The sequence below is a fragment of the Bombus terrestris genome, unplaced genomic scaffold (assembly GCF_910591885.1).
Source record: "Bombus terrestris unplaced genomic scaffold, iyBomTerr1.2, whole genome shotgun sequence".
Lineage (NCBI taxonomy): Eukaryota > Metazoa > Arthropoda > Insecta > Hymenoptera > Apidae > Bombus > Bombus terrestris.
The window spans coordinates 5,548,333-5,564,364 of record NW_025963552.1 but is presented as its reverse complement, the minus strand read 5'-3'; the positions used below and the strand labels follow the sequence as shown (position 1 = coordinate 5,564,364).

Sequence of the window (16,032 nt, the reverse complement as noted above, 5' to 3'; positions counted from 1 at the left end):
ATCCTGCCAGGATTCATTCGCTTCAGTGTAAACGAAATCACGATTTCGGCGTACGCGCATCATTGAAGATAGAAGAATCTGCGGATCACTGCCAATCTTTGCTACTACGAAGTCCTGCAGCAACTTTCAACGTTCCACTACGGTGAAACTAGACGAGAGGACCACGGTCAGCGCGGAGCAAGCCTACGAATAACATTCGGAATCTAAAATCAACCAGAGAGGAAACACCCGAGAGACTCCTCAACGGCCATAGCTACTACGGTAAGCTGAAAATCTGAATTCCTTTGTACATTACCGCGCGAGAAAACCAAGTTTCTCAGGCGCAACCAGCAAAGCATACGCCGAAGAGCTAGACGGATTACAAAATTGTATCAATAACCCGAAACAACTCGCAAATCACTTGTAAGCATTAACACACACCCGAAACAAACGAGATTTATTCAATATCATAGGTTCCGTATCGAAAACTCTGTTCGGAACTCTCCACGATGACGATCTTACACTCATAAACGAGAATATGGACAAACTATTCGATGACAATAATAAAAGACTATAATAGCAAATCAAACAGCACCTATTAGGAAAATTGTAAACTCACAAAACCTAAACCACCTAGAGAAATCATATCGATGTATTAAAACAACATAAGCAGGCAGATGTCGATAGATTTATACGTAAAATGATCACGAGACTCGACATCGCGATGCAAACTTCATACATTCAGTTAGACGAGATACTTAACATCATAATATTAGGCAAACTAGTGGTTTGTACGTTTAAAGGCTCGTTTTGGGTCATTCCTGGAGTATAGAATCCATACTGACTTCGTAAATAGATGTTAGTTATCTTTCACTTTCAAGCGTCCAATGCCCGGGGAACGGCGCGTATAGATGGTCGGCGCGCGACTTGGAAAAACCCTGCCCTCTCCTTTCGGGTCATTGGACAAGTTGAACCTACCCTTTCGGACGGCAGGTCGCTTAGCCGGCGCCGCACGATGCACGCATCTCGCCGAGCCGTTACTAGCGGGGGCCACGAGGAGGCGGAGCTGCCAGTATGTAGCTCGGTCCCAGCAGGATGGCTTTGCAGCCGATTATCCCTGCACCGTCTGGGCACTCATTTACTTGATTACCGCCTGCACTGACAGTCACAGGTCTCTTCTCCGACTCGTACTGATCGTGTTTTCCTCTTCTCTTTTGTTTCTTGTTTATGTTTCTGGTACTTTCATCTTTATTGTCCTATCTTGAGTCCTGTGTTATTTGTTTGTTTGCTTGTTATTACGGGGTTTCTTCGTTGAGTTTCCTCTTCTTCTTCTTCGTCTTTTTATTGGCTGTTGCCGTCTTTTCGTTGTTGTCGTTGTTGCTGCTGTTTTTATTATTGTTATTATTCCCTCTATTTTCCGATGTTGTTGTTGTAGTAGGTCCCTCTACGTTGACTTCTCCTTCTTCTCTGCATTGTTCGGGCACCCGCCGAGCCAGCCTTGGTCTTCGTCTTAGAGGCTGGCTTATCTGCTTCCTCAGTTGTGTCGATCTTCTTTCTGGAGATCGTCCTAGCTGCCGTCCCCCATCTCTCGTAGGGTTCTCCTTCTCTTCTGTACTTTTGTTTGCAGAACTTTCCTTGTAAACTGACGGAAGTGGGGGTCCTTTGTTACGAACTCCTACTTTTCCTCCGGCCAGTGCAGGTCGAGATCTCCTATTGCGTTCCGCAGTTCTTGTCTTTCCTCATTGAAGATTGGGCAATCCTCTAGGATGTGATGGGGTCTTTCTACCTCGTGTCCACCTCATGGCATGTGTCCACCTCACTGGGGCGGAATGTTTTGAGTTTGCTATTGAAGTCCCCGTGGCCGCTAATGAACTGTGTCATGTAGTGGTGGGGTCTTACACAGCGGTTCTCAAGTGATACTATCTTCTTGATACTATCAAAGTATTCGAAGGTCGTCCTTCCCTTCGGTGTTTTCTGCCAGCGTTCTTGCCACTTCTCTATCGCCTCCCTGACGATGGCTCTTTCGTCGCTCGCTTCGTCTCGTCCTTTTTTCTTCTTATGGTCTCTCGCCCTGACTTCGACTAGAAGGTCGATGGATATGACTCCTGCGATGACCTGGAATGCTTCCGTTGATATTGTCCTGCAAGCCTTCGTCACTCGGAGGAGCGCCATCCTGTGTGACCTTATCAACATCCTCCTCGTTTTCCCATTCAGCAGATCACTCCAGCCAGCTGTGGCATTTGTGGTTATCGGCTCGTACAGCCCTTTGTACAAGGTACGCATGTACAAGGCCGCGTGTCCGAGGCCCCATTTCGCATTGGCTACGCTCGGGAGGCTGCTGAATAGTTTTTGGCACTTGTGTGCTATTTTCTGTACGTGCCGGATGATTTTTAGGCCTCTCTCAAGATGCACTCCCAGGTATCTGATCGCTTGTCTCATTCTTATACTTCTGCCGTTGATCTTGATGATCGGTGGTCTCTCCGCGTCCAATATGCCTTTGACGAGCAGCATCTCCGTTTTCTGCGCCGGCAACGCTAGTTTCTTCCTGGAACGCCAGGCGGAAACACAGGTAATTATTTCTTGTCCCTTATCTTGTTTCTCGCGTTACCTGTAACTAGGATCATTATGTCGTCCGCGTACGCGATAATTTCACACTCTATCGCGCTTACCGTTAACTCGGCCAGCAGGTCATCGAACAGAAGGCTCCAAAAACTTGGACCCAGTACCGATCTCTGCGGGCATCCTTTCGTGACGGGCTTGCTGACTGTATCGTTTTTCCCGATGATTTGCACGATTCTGTCCGAAAAATTGCTCCTCGACAAACGATACAGATTGCCGAAGCAGTCTCTTCGCTTCAGCTCGTGCTATAAGTTCGGCCACCATACATTGTCGAAGTTTCCTGATATGTCGAGCGCAATTGTGAGGACGTACTTCCTCTCGCTCATTTTTTCGACTTTCTCTCGAAACTTGGTGATCGCGTCCACCGTCGATCTTCGGGGGCGAAAGCCATATTGTCGGTCCGAGGACAACGCATGATCATGGAAGATGGGCGCCATCCTAGTGGCCATTAGCCTTTCCAACAATTTGCCTATCATGAGTAGCAGGCAAATTCGTCTGTAGGACAATGGATCACTTCTGTCCCGATTCGGTCCTTCCGTGATAGTAATAACACTCCTAACCTTCCATCGTTTAGGGAAGATGCCCCAGGCGCGGCAGCCATTCATAAGCCTTAGGAGCTCTTGGTGTATTCCTCCCCAGGCCTGTTGGATTATTTCTGCCTCGATTAGGTCGGGGCTAGAACATTTCCCCTTCTTCCGCCGTTTCACAGCGCCACTGAGTTCTCGGAATCGAAACTCAGGGGTGTCCTCGACATTCGGAGGGTTTGACGAGCTCCGTCTGATCTCTTTCTGCTCCGGCGTATTAGATTTTTCCTGGTCGTCGGGTAAAAGGGCGGACAAAATCGCCGCCGCGGTTGTTCGGCAGTTGGAGGTGTCCCCTTGTGGCGTTCGCAGAGTTCATGCTGTTTCCCCCCTCTGAGCTTCCCTGTGACCGTTCTATACGCGATGCCTCTGGGTTCTTTATTGTCCTCCTTTGTTACAAAGTCCTGTCAAATCTGGACTTTGGCTTTCATAACCGTCCGTTGGTATTCTGTTTTTATTTCCCGGTACCGCAGCTTCACGTGTTCCCTCGTTGCAGAGTCCTTAACCCTTTGGTATCTTCTTCTTGCCCGGTAGGTGTTCCTTTTTGCTCAGGAGGGCTAGGGCGTCCACCAGGGCACTGACCTGTAGTGTCATTTCTTCTTTTGGAATGGCTACGTCGCAGGCTCTTATCAAGAATGCCTGCAGTTGTCCGGCCATTCGTTCGACGTCCTCAGCCTGCTGGAGGGTTGTTTCTCCGAGTGCTTCTATGTCCTCCATGACAACTCTCTGGAACACCTCCCAGTTGGCAATTCGCGTGTTGTATCTCCCTTCCTGATGCGGCGGCATGGTGTTTCTTTTCCCAAAATCCAGGCGCGTCGCCAGTATCCTATGGTCACTGGAGGTTCCGTATTCATGTACTGTCCATTCTTTCATGAGCGTATTGCTTTTGACACACTCACTAAGTTCGAGGGCGTAACGGCGGCACTGGCTGCCCGCTTTTGCCCGCACTACTCTATAATTTTTCTAACGGGCCGCTCTACGGCGCACTCAGCACTCGTCTAGTAGGACTGTTTTCGCGCTAAGTTCGGCGGCGCATTGCTTTTCGAACGCAGACTTTAAGGCCGGCGGTGTATCGCTTCACGTCTTTAAAGTCGGCGCCCACCGGGCCGACCCCGTTCGACAGACACCGACTGTGAAGATAAATCTGGAAATACCTCAGGACTTGCAATTCGAACGGCCGAAATCCGTCAAGCACTGCCGCTGCTGCCGCCGAAATGGTGCGGAAGCCCCTCACTACCCTGATGGCTACTGTCCTGTGCAGCCAGTTCTCCTTCGGATCAGAGATCCGTAGAGGAGCCTAGATAGCACCACGCCGGCGCACAGCCAGCGCACTCCGAAGCCGGGCCGGCCAAGCCTAGGCAGCAAACTTCCTAATGCGTTCGCCGTCGCCTCGACAGACGGTGCCAGGCGCTCGAAGTGAGCGCCGAATGTCCAATGGCTGTCGAGGGTCAGACCCAGATACTTCATGCTGGTTCGGACCGCGATCTCAACCCCCTCCAATCTCAGGCGATAGCCTGCGTGGAGACGTCCCGTGATCGGCCCTGCGGCAGAACCACATTGCCTCGGCTTTCTCACGGGACAACTTCAGCCCCAATTCCTTGATCGCGGTCATGCAGGCCACCGCCAGCTCCGCCAGACGGACGGTTCTGCCCCACGCCGTGCCCCAGACTAGCACCAACGTGTCGTCGACGTAGCACGCACATCGGCATCCGAGCGGGAAACTCGAGGGCTCGGCATATTCTGTGCCAGAGGATGCTGTTGAAGACGTTGACCACGTCCAGCGACACGGCCAATGCCATGCAACCATGCCGCTCGGCCTCCTCGACCAAGGATCGGACACGGGCGACAGCGTCGGCCGTAGACCGTCTCCTCCGAGAAGTTTGCTTCTACCCGACTACACCATGGTTAGCAGCCAAGCTGTCCGTAAGGTGGCGACGTCTGGCCAAGGAGACGCGAATTATATTATCATGAACATCACTCGAGACCATCGCGTGCGCAATAGATTCCATGTCTCGCATGATAGATCTAACATCGTACGCAACATGGCGCCGACTGTCAGTCATAGTACGCACCGTTATTATCTTCGCAACTCGAATGTGATAAAGTACCAAAATCGCAAGATGGTCGAGCAAGATGTGCAAGTGTAAACCATGTCACGCTCGCGAGTATCATTAATTGTTCTAACATCATGCGTGTTTTATCCAGAAAAACGTGCAGTGATATAATATGTCCCTTAGCCTGCAACGTAATTGTAATTAAGCACCTCGATTGAATTTATGTGTTAGTGCAAGTGCATTTTATGCAGTTTATCAATAAGTAACCACTATCTCCACTCGATTACCTCTACCAGTACTATACAACTCTCATGCTGCAATGCAGTGATCATCCACTCCCTATAATAATATCAATCAATCCCATTATTTAAATCTACAAATTTAAAGCCATCGCAGTATAATACCCATCCACTAGGTTAACAAAACAAAATAATACACCTGCCAAGCACGAACGCTCTTTACATAGTTATCATCTGTTCCATTCGTGCTTTATATTAGATCAAAAACTCATTCGTTAGTTATTTAATTCTTAAATTCAAATTATCAACTGAATTTCAGCCACAGTCTAATAAATATTGCTCGCAAACGAGCTATCATTTCTTAAATCAAATATAAGAATTGTTTGTTTTATAAATTATGTTGTGTGTCTAAACACAGCCTACTCAACATTGTATCGACCGCGTGACATTGATTGTCAACAAGTCCTATAAACTAAGATCTTTCAAATTTCTTTTGTTTTTGATAGATATAACCACCCGTTAGCCGATGAGTCATTCTGGTATATTTGGCTTGTCCTTTGTTATTATACAATTATTGACATTTTTTACGACTGACCTCCTTTCTCGTAGTGACTCGGCACTATGCTATATTTAATCAACACTCACGATTGTAGCGATAAAATACTTTCTATCAGTACAATATATAATCTAAAATTTAAACATCCTGTTTTAGGGCGACATATCCAGTGAATTAACGGCGCCTGGACAATTATATCTTCTTAAAATTAACGGGTAAATCTATAACATAAGTAATAACCTTATTATCTAATTTGAGTCTAGTACCCAGAAACTCTTCAAGATAAATTCACTATGCTCAAAATGCATCCCTTTACAAATGATATCGATATGTACGATATTTATTTGGTATATTAATATTGTATTATTTGTTATGGGTCCAGACCACCGACCTCGGCCAGGACTATTATGATTCGCCTTCATCACAGCCATAACGAGCATAATATTAACTACGACAAAAAACTAAAATTAATAATTTGACTCTAACTACCGCCACTATAATACGACTGGCATGTATACTGTATAAATAATTTATAATAAATAACTTGTTTATAAATACACCTTGTCATATTTATCTACGCTATCCTATGTCTAACGCCTACACCCACCTAGGCCTACACATCGTTATTCCTTTATATTTTTCACAAACCGTTATAGCGCAAAATTTCCAAATCCTATTATGTTTAATTCCGTAATATTGTAATGGAACTTTCGGGCAGCCGACTATATCAGGCCATTTGTCTCAGAGTTCAAAGTAATTTCCCGTGCTTCCAAGTTTTTTCCTAAAATGCGACTTGGCAAGTAGATAGCTGCCACTGTAAGGCATTATTTAAAATAGATTTAAACCGCGAGAAAATTTCGGAAATCCCCAAGAAACATCTCCAAAGTAACAGCTCAACGGCGGTGGAACTTACTTAGAGCAGCCCCTGTTTATGTCAATAAACAAGTGGTCCGTAATGTTGCGACCACTTCTCGAGGTTACGAATGGACCTCGAGCACCGCGCCTGGAGACATACCGACTTAGTGAATTCCTCTCAAGCCGACTTATTCCACGCTATTAATCCTTATAATTGGAAAGGACTCACTCTCCTAATCTTAGAATAAAAGGGCGTTTGGCAAAAGTGAAGAGAATAGGTACTCTTAATACTATAGCTTATCATATGGTTCACGCTACACCGTAGTACGCGCCCAGCTCCGTAGGTGTTACTTGTAATGGTCCACAGATGGCACGATAGTTCAGTATACTCATCTTAGGCTACGTATCGTTATTTATACGTACAGATGGCACCACCAGTTCGTACATCGGCACCAGGCTAGTGTTGATTCTATAACTCTGCCTTGAATAATGGGGTCCCCATACCAAGATGGGGACCATCCGACAGATCAGTGCACATTCTTTACATAGATACGGTTGGCTTTCGCAATAAAAAGTCTTGCTGTGCCAAGTGAGTGCTACCCTCCACTTATGAGATCGAAAAACTCAACGCACTACCGTGGTTAGGACTCCCCTTAAGCATCGGTGGCTGTGTCGAAAACAGACGAGGCTAATGCTGCGTCTCTCCGCGAACAGTTGAAACATTTTGATCCTTCGAGCCAGATCAAGTGAAAAGTGCATTTACCAGTGACCACGCTGTGCCACGTGAATACATTAAAACCAGCAGCGGAAGCATTATCACTACACGAATCCAGTGTCGTTGGGAGCGTTCACCTTCGAAGAAGTATAACCCGTTGGTCCAGGAACGCAACCTCGCAACCTCCCGCCGCGACTGGACGATTATCAGCGCAACGAATTCCAACAGCAACAAAATTTCGCAACCTCAAGGTAAGCTCTTTAAGTGTTTCGCCGATTCCTATTCTTTCCACGATACCAACCACTGCAAAAAGAATGCCGACTGTGTCAAAAGTCAACATCATGCGACAAAAACGCTATAAATATCTCGACACCATCCAGATCATACAGGAATGCGTCGACCAGTATCAACAGACTAACAAGAATGGCGATTATCTCTTGGAAACATATCAAGTCCAACTCGAGGAAGGATGGAAACGGTTACGACTCGTCTAAGAGGAATTAGAGGACCTGGGCTGACTCCACGTTGCAAAGAGACACGTTAAAAACTTACATGTCCTTGGGAGCTCGATTAAAGAGTCTGATACAGAGTGAGCGACCATCAACCCCGTCGACACCCAATGGCAGCGATTTTCCCGCACCGAAAATTCACTTACCAGAAATGCGGCTGCTGATATTCGACTCTAAATTAAAACAATGGAGCCCATTATACAATATCTTCATCTCTACCTCACACCCATACAAAAATTCCACTATCTGCGGGCTGCCCTCACGGGAGAAGCAGCGGCCTGCGTGAATTCAATTAGCTTCGACAATGAAAATTCCTCGAGGCTATGGCCCTTCCCAAGAAGAGGTTCGAGTGGATCCGTCAATAAGTGCCACGAGGACTGTATTTACCGCATCCCAGGCTGCGTCAACATGTCACACCTGCCGAGGACCTCTCACCACCTGGAGGTGTGACACCTTCAAGACTAAATCCCTTTGCGGGCGTCTTGAGAAGGTCAAGAGGGCATATTTATGCATCAATTGCCTCAGGAAATGACACACAGCGCGAGACTGTCGCGCCGGATCATGTTGTACGTGCGGGAGGGGCGGGGGGTATTCACGATAGCGCATATCTCCAATGCGTTTGACACGGTAGCCCATTCGGCGATAAAACCTTGCCTAGCAAGGAAATGTGTTCCGTCCCCTATTATAGGCATAATCGAGGAAATGTACAAAGGTTGCAAGACAAAGATCAAAACCAGAGACAATGTAGGGGTCGAGATTGATATCCTTAGGGGAGTCAAGCAGTGTGACCCTTTGTCACCGCTGCTATTCAATTTACGCCTAGAGGCGCTGTTGGATGAAATGGAGGAGAAAACCAGTGGTACATATATAAATGATATAATGAAAGTCCCAATCCTGGCATTCCCTGATCACATCGTTTTGCTTGGTGAAGACGAGAGAGAGGCACAATGACAGGTGGATACGCTGCATAAATATCTGAAGAGCCTGGATATGACTATCTCCGGGGAGAAGAGTCAGACGTTCCAGGTAGTCGCCAAGAGGGACACCTGACTCTTATTTCTTTATTAGTGTGACTACTTATTTCTTTATATTTATTTATTTATTGACTTGTCTTATTATTTATTTATTGTCTTATTTATTGTCTTATTTATTTATTTTATTATTAACATAATATCAATTTTAAAATAAATTTTAATTATAAGCCCCTACGTGGGGGTACCTCGGAAGAATGGGGCTTCCTTAATCGGATGTCTCACAGGTTTTTAGCCAAATGCCTCATCATCTAATTAGTGACGCGCATGAATGGATTAACGATATTCCCTCTGTCTCTAACTAATATTATAAAATATTTGTCAAGATCCCAGGAGATTTTTAAATATGATTTTTAAATAAGATCTTTAAATAATGTTCTTGGGCTGTTGTAACAAATTTTGTATGCCTTCAAGTGGATACAGAACATAAGCTTAATTCAACGATAACAATGCGGAGTTGTATTTCCTGAATCAACGGGAAACAAATGGAATGAATGAAAATTCATTGCGACTGAAAAAAATATCAAATAGGATGTACAGATTAAGAAGCGTAGGTAATTGTGTTGTAAAGTATTACGATAGAATTATTTTCTACAATTTTCTAAAAGATACATAAGAGCTATATTTTACAAGAAAATAATATTAACATTTTTATACGATTTATGAAACGGAGAGCGGCTGCTGTAGCGTGAGAGGAGAAGAAAATAATATTCAATATTCTTTTCATACTTCCATACATGGTCTTTATATGGCTTCAATTGCGCTTGAAATTATAATCAAAAATTATGTGTGAGAAGCTGTGACGCCAGGAAAATGTTTGGTCACATCTCTGTCATCCCGTCTCTATAAAACTACGTAGTTAGTTAATTAAAAAAAATTAAAGATTCCTCTTACAAACATTCGACAAAATCGGAAGATTCTTACGATAATACGTTTTTAGACTGATTTGTGCAAAGCTATAGTGATTGCAAATGTTCCATGGCGGTGTTTAGATATCGTAATATTAGTAAGTTTTTTGAAGAAAATATACGAATCAAAATATTCCCAACTAATCAATTCTAAGAAAAGATTACTTAGAAGATTCGTATAAAACAATTATTTAAAGTATACGAAATGATATTGGTGAAAAAAATGTGCACTTCGATTCATGAAACGAGAGATAAATTTGGCCGTTATACAGCAAACATGCCACATTATATGTGAGAACCGTCAATGCTTCAGTTACTTGCCTGTAAAGAATAGGGAAAAAATAGATCGCGCTATTGTTTCATGACTAGTGAATATATTATCGAAAACAATATTGCAGCGCAATCGCGACTCTGTGTCATTGCTCAGATAAATGTTTTAAAATAAATATTTCTGCCTCCGTTTCATAGTATTGAACAAGTGCAGGTGGAAGATGTTCTCCATTCATGACAGTTTGCTTAGTCTAAAAGCACCGTGAATCAAGACCAGAGTTGCTTTGAGTCTACGCAGCAAATAGTGATCGAAAATATTGAAACTTAAACGCACGATTAATCTTATTTAATTTTTCGCCATAGGTAATGACACTTGCATACAAAATATGTAAATTTTCGTCAATATTGTACCTCAATCCTTGAATATTGATCACATACGATCGATAGTATTACGTGGTGTTTAGCATCACGGTCAGTGAGGATGAAAAATGAAATAAGTATATCGGGTACATAATGAAGAATCTGTATCCGAATTATTTGTTTCTCATAGTCCGATGTAACGATGCCTGTCATCTATTGTGCATGGATAATCTTACAGATGAAAGATATCAAATAATACACATACACACATATATGTTTAAAAGGTATATCAGGTAGGGTGGGACAGCTGAGTAGGGGATGATTCTATAAGTAAATATAACTTAGTTCTATGAAGTGTTTTCGTATAACAATAACGAAGAAGTTTCGGTGATCCCACTTAGTTGTCTTCATTGTCAGTATGTAAGAATTGACAAGAAATATTGTCTCGGAACAAATTATGCGATAACATTGTTCAGAAATGAACAAAATATATAAATAATTGTTGAAAATGTCAACGTGGTGTTCGTGCTCGCCCTCCACATGCGGATGCGTTAGTTACAAAAGGCAGTAACTAGAAGATTGTTCTAGATGCAATCGATAGTATAAATTCGACCAATCGCGGGGAGACGCACTCGCGAGGAAACATGTCAACGGGAGTCGTAAATTCCCGTTACGATTATAGTAATCGACGCCGCGAGTAGATCGATCCCCTGATTTCCGTTAAGACAATAGTGGTGGTTGAAATAATATAACTCCGTTATTCAGGGTTTTAATTGTATATTTTCTCCAACAACTTCGTTTAATCACACACAATAGTAACGTCGCTGAGTATGAGGATTGCCTTGATCTTGCTCAGATTCTGACTGCCAATCTGATAGCGGAAGGCTCTCGTGTCGTAGTAGATGTGGCGATTGATCAGATCCGACCTTGACTGAATCGAATCAACAGAATCAACCGAATAACCGAATGAATAGACGTCGACTGCTTGACTTCGACTGTGTAACTTGAGTGACTTGAATTGACTGACTGACTGACTCGAACGACTGAGTCGTACTGACTCGAACGACTGACTGTGAGACCTATGGGAACTCTAGGCACCGTGAGAGCCGTAGGAACTGTCCGTCGGTGCTAGAGAAACTCTTCGTCGGAACCATAGAAAACTCTGATGTTCGTTCTGATGTGATTACGGAGAAAAGCTCGGTATGGGCGTCCCATTAGAACGAAGGAAGCTGATTCGTTGTTCATACTTTTCGTTAGGAACGGTGAGGACAAGGATCCGCGCTATCCATTGGCTAAGACGTTAACGGTTGAAGTTGGAATATGGACGCATCCTACCGGCATGACTCGTGGGAAAATCCAGACATTTCTAGTCTATAAATGCCTGGTTTTCCCTATCATATAATTAACAGTTTTTCCCGTTATAACTACCAGATTTCTCCGTAATCTTTAAGAGCGTTCAATAGACCTAAGGGCATTTTTAAGTACCAGTTATAAACCCACAATACTTGCAGGATTCAAGGTTCCTGCAAGCTAATGAGACTCGGTTTATGGTGGGCCTTAGGTTTATTGAGGGTTTCTCTAACGACGCTTGGGTCTTGACGGTCAGACATTAAGGTACGTCGCGCGAATCTTTTCACGCGACGTAACAGATAGACTCGATCGATATTTTTAGATGCTCTTTTTTTTCCCGAGTATATGTAAGCTTGTGCAATAACGGTTTTTTCGGCTCAGAACGGTGTGACAGATTTATCCGTGCAATATTGTAATAACTAATGTGATCCTACCTTTGAACATAAAAATAACAACAGTAATTTTGTAAGATTGTTTGCATTTTGGAAATTTGTACGCATCACGAAAACAGTAATAAAGAGAAGTCGCAAATATACACCTCCGTTTCCCTTATATTAATTATTTTCCTTGTATGTCAGTTTGTTCTTTAGTGAACAAAAGCTTTTTGTTCCGCCGCGCAAGACATCTGCACTCCATCCCGCGCGGCTTGACAGCCAACGGTCTACGTGCCGTCCTTCGAACCCTCCATAGGCCCAAAGACCCACCATACATTTGAAATCATAACTGCATTGTTCGCACATATGATTTAAGTCAATGTGTTTGCCCGAAAAGACTTTCTAATTCTAGAAGTGTTTTCGGCCGGTTTTTAGAAAGGTCCTTGGGTTTATTACGCACTCTTAAGAATTACGGAGAAAGCGGGTAGTGGCCTAACGCAAAAAGCGGAGATCTACCTAACGGAAAATCCGAGTTTTCCCATAAACAATGTCGACCCACGTTTGGACCCACGTTGGTAGGGGGCTTCTTCCTCCCATTTTCCTTCCCAACATCGGTCATAACTAATCGGCATCGCGGATCGTTGCCCTCACTTTCCTAACTAAAAACGAATCCGCGTCCTTCGTTCAAAGGACACACCTATACCGAGATTTCCTCCGTAATCACATCAGGCCGAACTTCAGAGTTCCTTCGGCTCTCAAAGTGACTACAGTTCCGAGAGTACCTACAGCTCTCACAGCACCTACAGGTCTGAGAGTTCCGACGACTCTCAAAGTACCCTGCTAATCGATCAAAGTCAACATAAACGAATTCTCTCATCTACGAATAATCCTTTTCTTCGTTACCTATATCTTAATCAACGGTGTTACCAATTTGTGTGATTGTATATATTGTTGGAAATATATATTTTTATAACTCTATAAATCCCAGCGTTATACCACAACAACCACCCCTATTATCCTAACCGAAATAAGGGGATCGAACTATTCGTGGTGTCGATTATAATCGTATTATAATCGTAACGGGAATTTACGACTCCCGTTGACCCGTATTCTCGTGACCGCATCTCCCCGCGATAGCTCGAAAATACACTTTTTTTACAATGAATATTTGCATTCACCATCATGTATTTTCGTAATTAGACATTTCCATGTCCTACATATTGCTGAACAATGCAATCAGGATATCTCCTAAGTCAAATCTTCCACGAAGTCATCTATTATCGTCTATATGTGTTACTAAATATTAAATTGTTCGTCATTAAAATATCTTAAATGATAAACATAAATTTATTACACATTTGAATTCGGCAAACAAAAATACAACTAAAATCACATATCGAAACGTACATTACAAAGAATTCTTTTTCCAATTTTTTGTAAATCCTTTTCTTTTACTAACGTATTCCCTAAAAACATTTCAAAGATACGCGTAACGAAATTTCACTTTTGATATTCCATTTATTATCACTTCTTCACAAACAACATTTTTGAAAACTTCCATATCCCATACCTTAACATCAAAATCACTAAATTCTTTAGAATAAATAAATATCTTATCACTGGCATTATGTCACAACCAATTTCTATCGTTTTGAACTAATACTTCTAAAACACATTTATAGATAAAGATTTCAAAATATATATGTAGTAACTTAATGGGTCTTAGAGGAAGGACAAGTAAAGATGGTTTATTTGTTAACAAGTTGGTATAGTTTGTGTATTTAATAACGATGAATATAATAATAAAGAGTGACAGATTATTCAGCGATAAGCAATGTTAACATGTTCGTTCGGCTTAGCGGCTTTGTACATCCGACCTCTCGATGTGTGCTCTTAGAATCTTCAACAAGAACTACCCATCTTAGATCATTTCTTGGTCTTCTCGGGGAGCCTCGAGTCTTCTCGACCCCCACTACGCACGGATCACGCCACCGTTCGCGCCTATGATCACATATGCCGCATTCCTTTGAAACAAGCGGCCGAAATCGACGTTTCTGGAAGTCGCTGCTTGGATGTGCTCGTCGATACATTGTATGTCCCTCGTCTTACGGACAAGGCGATCCGTCTGCGACATTGCAAGACAGCGAGCGACGGCCAGAAACGCGACCTATACTAAAACCTCGCAGCGTAACAAACCGTACACCTCCCTCTTTTTTTTATTACATATATAAGTCGGGTTCACATTATGATTAGGGTAGGGTCGTGTAACGAATCTTCATTTGGATTAGACATTGTCGTTATGTAATAGAGAAGATATTTACTAGTACAAATATGATTATTAGTACAAGTATGGATGTTGCAGAATTGTCAGATAACCGCGGTGATTAGACACAAATGACAATGGTCTTAGGTTCGATAACGAATCCGTGGTCAACGGGGCGGCGATTGTATTATTTTCGCCAAAACCTAAGTTGGACTATATCTTAAAGCGTGAAATATTCACAGATCGTAGAGACGTTACTTAACTCGCTGATGCGATCGTACGCGAGAGAGTGTCTCTCTGTCACGGTGATGCTGCGGAGGAAAACTATGATTGGGCGTGTCTAAGGGCACAAAGTCATCGGATTCATGGAGAAAAGTCTTCGTTCGGAAAGTGAGGGAAATAGACGTTGCTGTTAATTGGTTAATTTCTATATTGGTGGTTGAAGAACGATGCTAACCGCCCTTGAGGGAAAGTTGCTAGCGGGAAGCGTCGTTCGTGAGAAAAATAGATTTCTCCTATTTTTGCGTCCCAGATGAGTCGACATCTGGTAATCATCTTACTCGAAGAATAAGGTCTGCGTGTGGCGAGCCACGGGACAGAAACCATTGGAATGTTTACTGTGGAGTGCCGCAACAACTCTTTCTTTTTAAGGAGAGCTATACTATTACCCCATACCTTTGTTAGACAAAGCGTTCATCCCTTGACCGTGGCTACGTTCGGCGACTGGTTGTCGCCTCGAGCCTAAGCCCATTATCACAAATCTCGAATAAATACAATCGGATTGAATGACGGCAATTGCTTAATGCTTACGGCAATTGCCTATTGCCTATTGCTTATTGCAATTGCTTACGGCTATGATTAGAATCTAGATTACAATGTTAAGGGATTTTCCCAAGGTTCCAAAGGGAAGGCTTCGGTGTCCTTTCATCTCCGACATATATATTATTTGTGGACTTGAATGCCACACTACGCGCAAAAATTTTATATTTGGTTTCGCCATCTACTTTAGTTATTTAATCCTATTTGGAAAATGCTTCTTCAAGGCTTATCTTTCCGACAAACGGCAAAACAAAATCAGAGAGAACGTTCACGTCAATGGAAGAAAGGAGTGTTATAAACCAAAGACTAGCTAAAGTATATAAATATATGTCTGATTCTCATTATGATTAGAGTTAGGGGCGTGTAACGAATCTTCATTTGAATTAGACGTTTTTGTTATGCAATAGAGAAGATATTTACTAATACAAATATGATTACTATAGAATTTGGCAAGTAACCGTGTTAATTAGATATTTGAGATGCTACTGGCAATGATCTAGGTTCGATAACGAATCCGCAGTCAACGGGATAGCAAATGTATTTTCCTCCA

General features: G+C 43.1%; 1 long non-coding RNA gene across 2 annotated transcripts; it reads left to right on the top strand.

Annotated features, from left to right (window-relative positions):
* The first annotated feature begins 4,614 nt into the window (after positions 1-4,614).
* LOC105667025 lies at positions 4,615-6,585 on the top strand. 2 transcript variants are annotated; one of them, XR_007227610.1, is made up of 3 exons: positions 4,615-5,430; positions 6,185-6,243; positions 6,411-6,585. It is a non-coding gene; the product is annotated as an uncharacterized LOC105667025 (long non-coding RNA). The 2 variants fall into 2 exon arrangements; XR_007227609.1 differs by having other exon boundaries at positions 4,619-5,459.
* Positions 6,586-16,032: the final 9,447 nt, after the last annotated feature.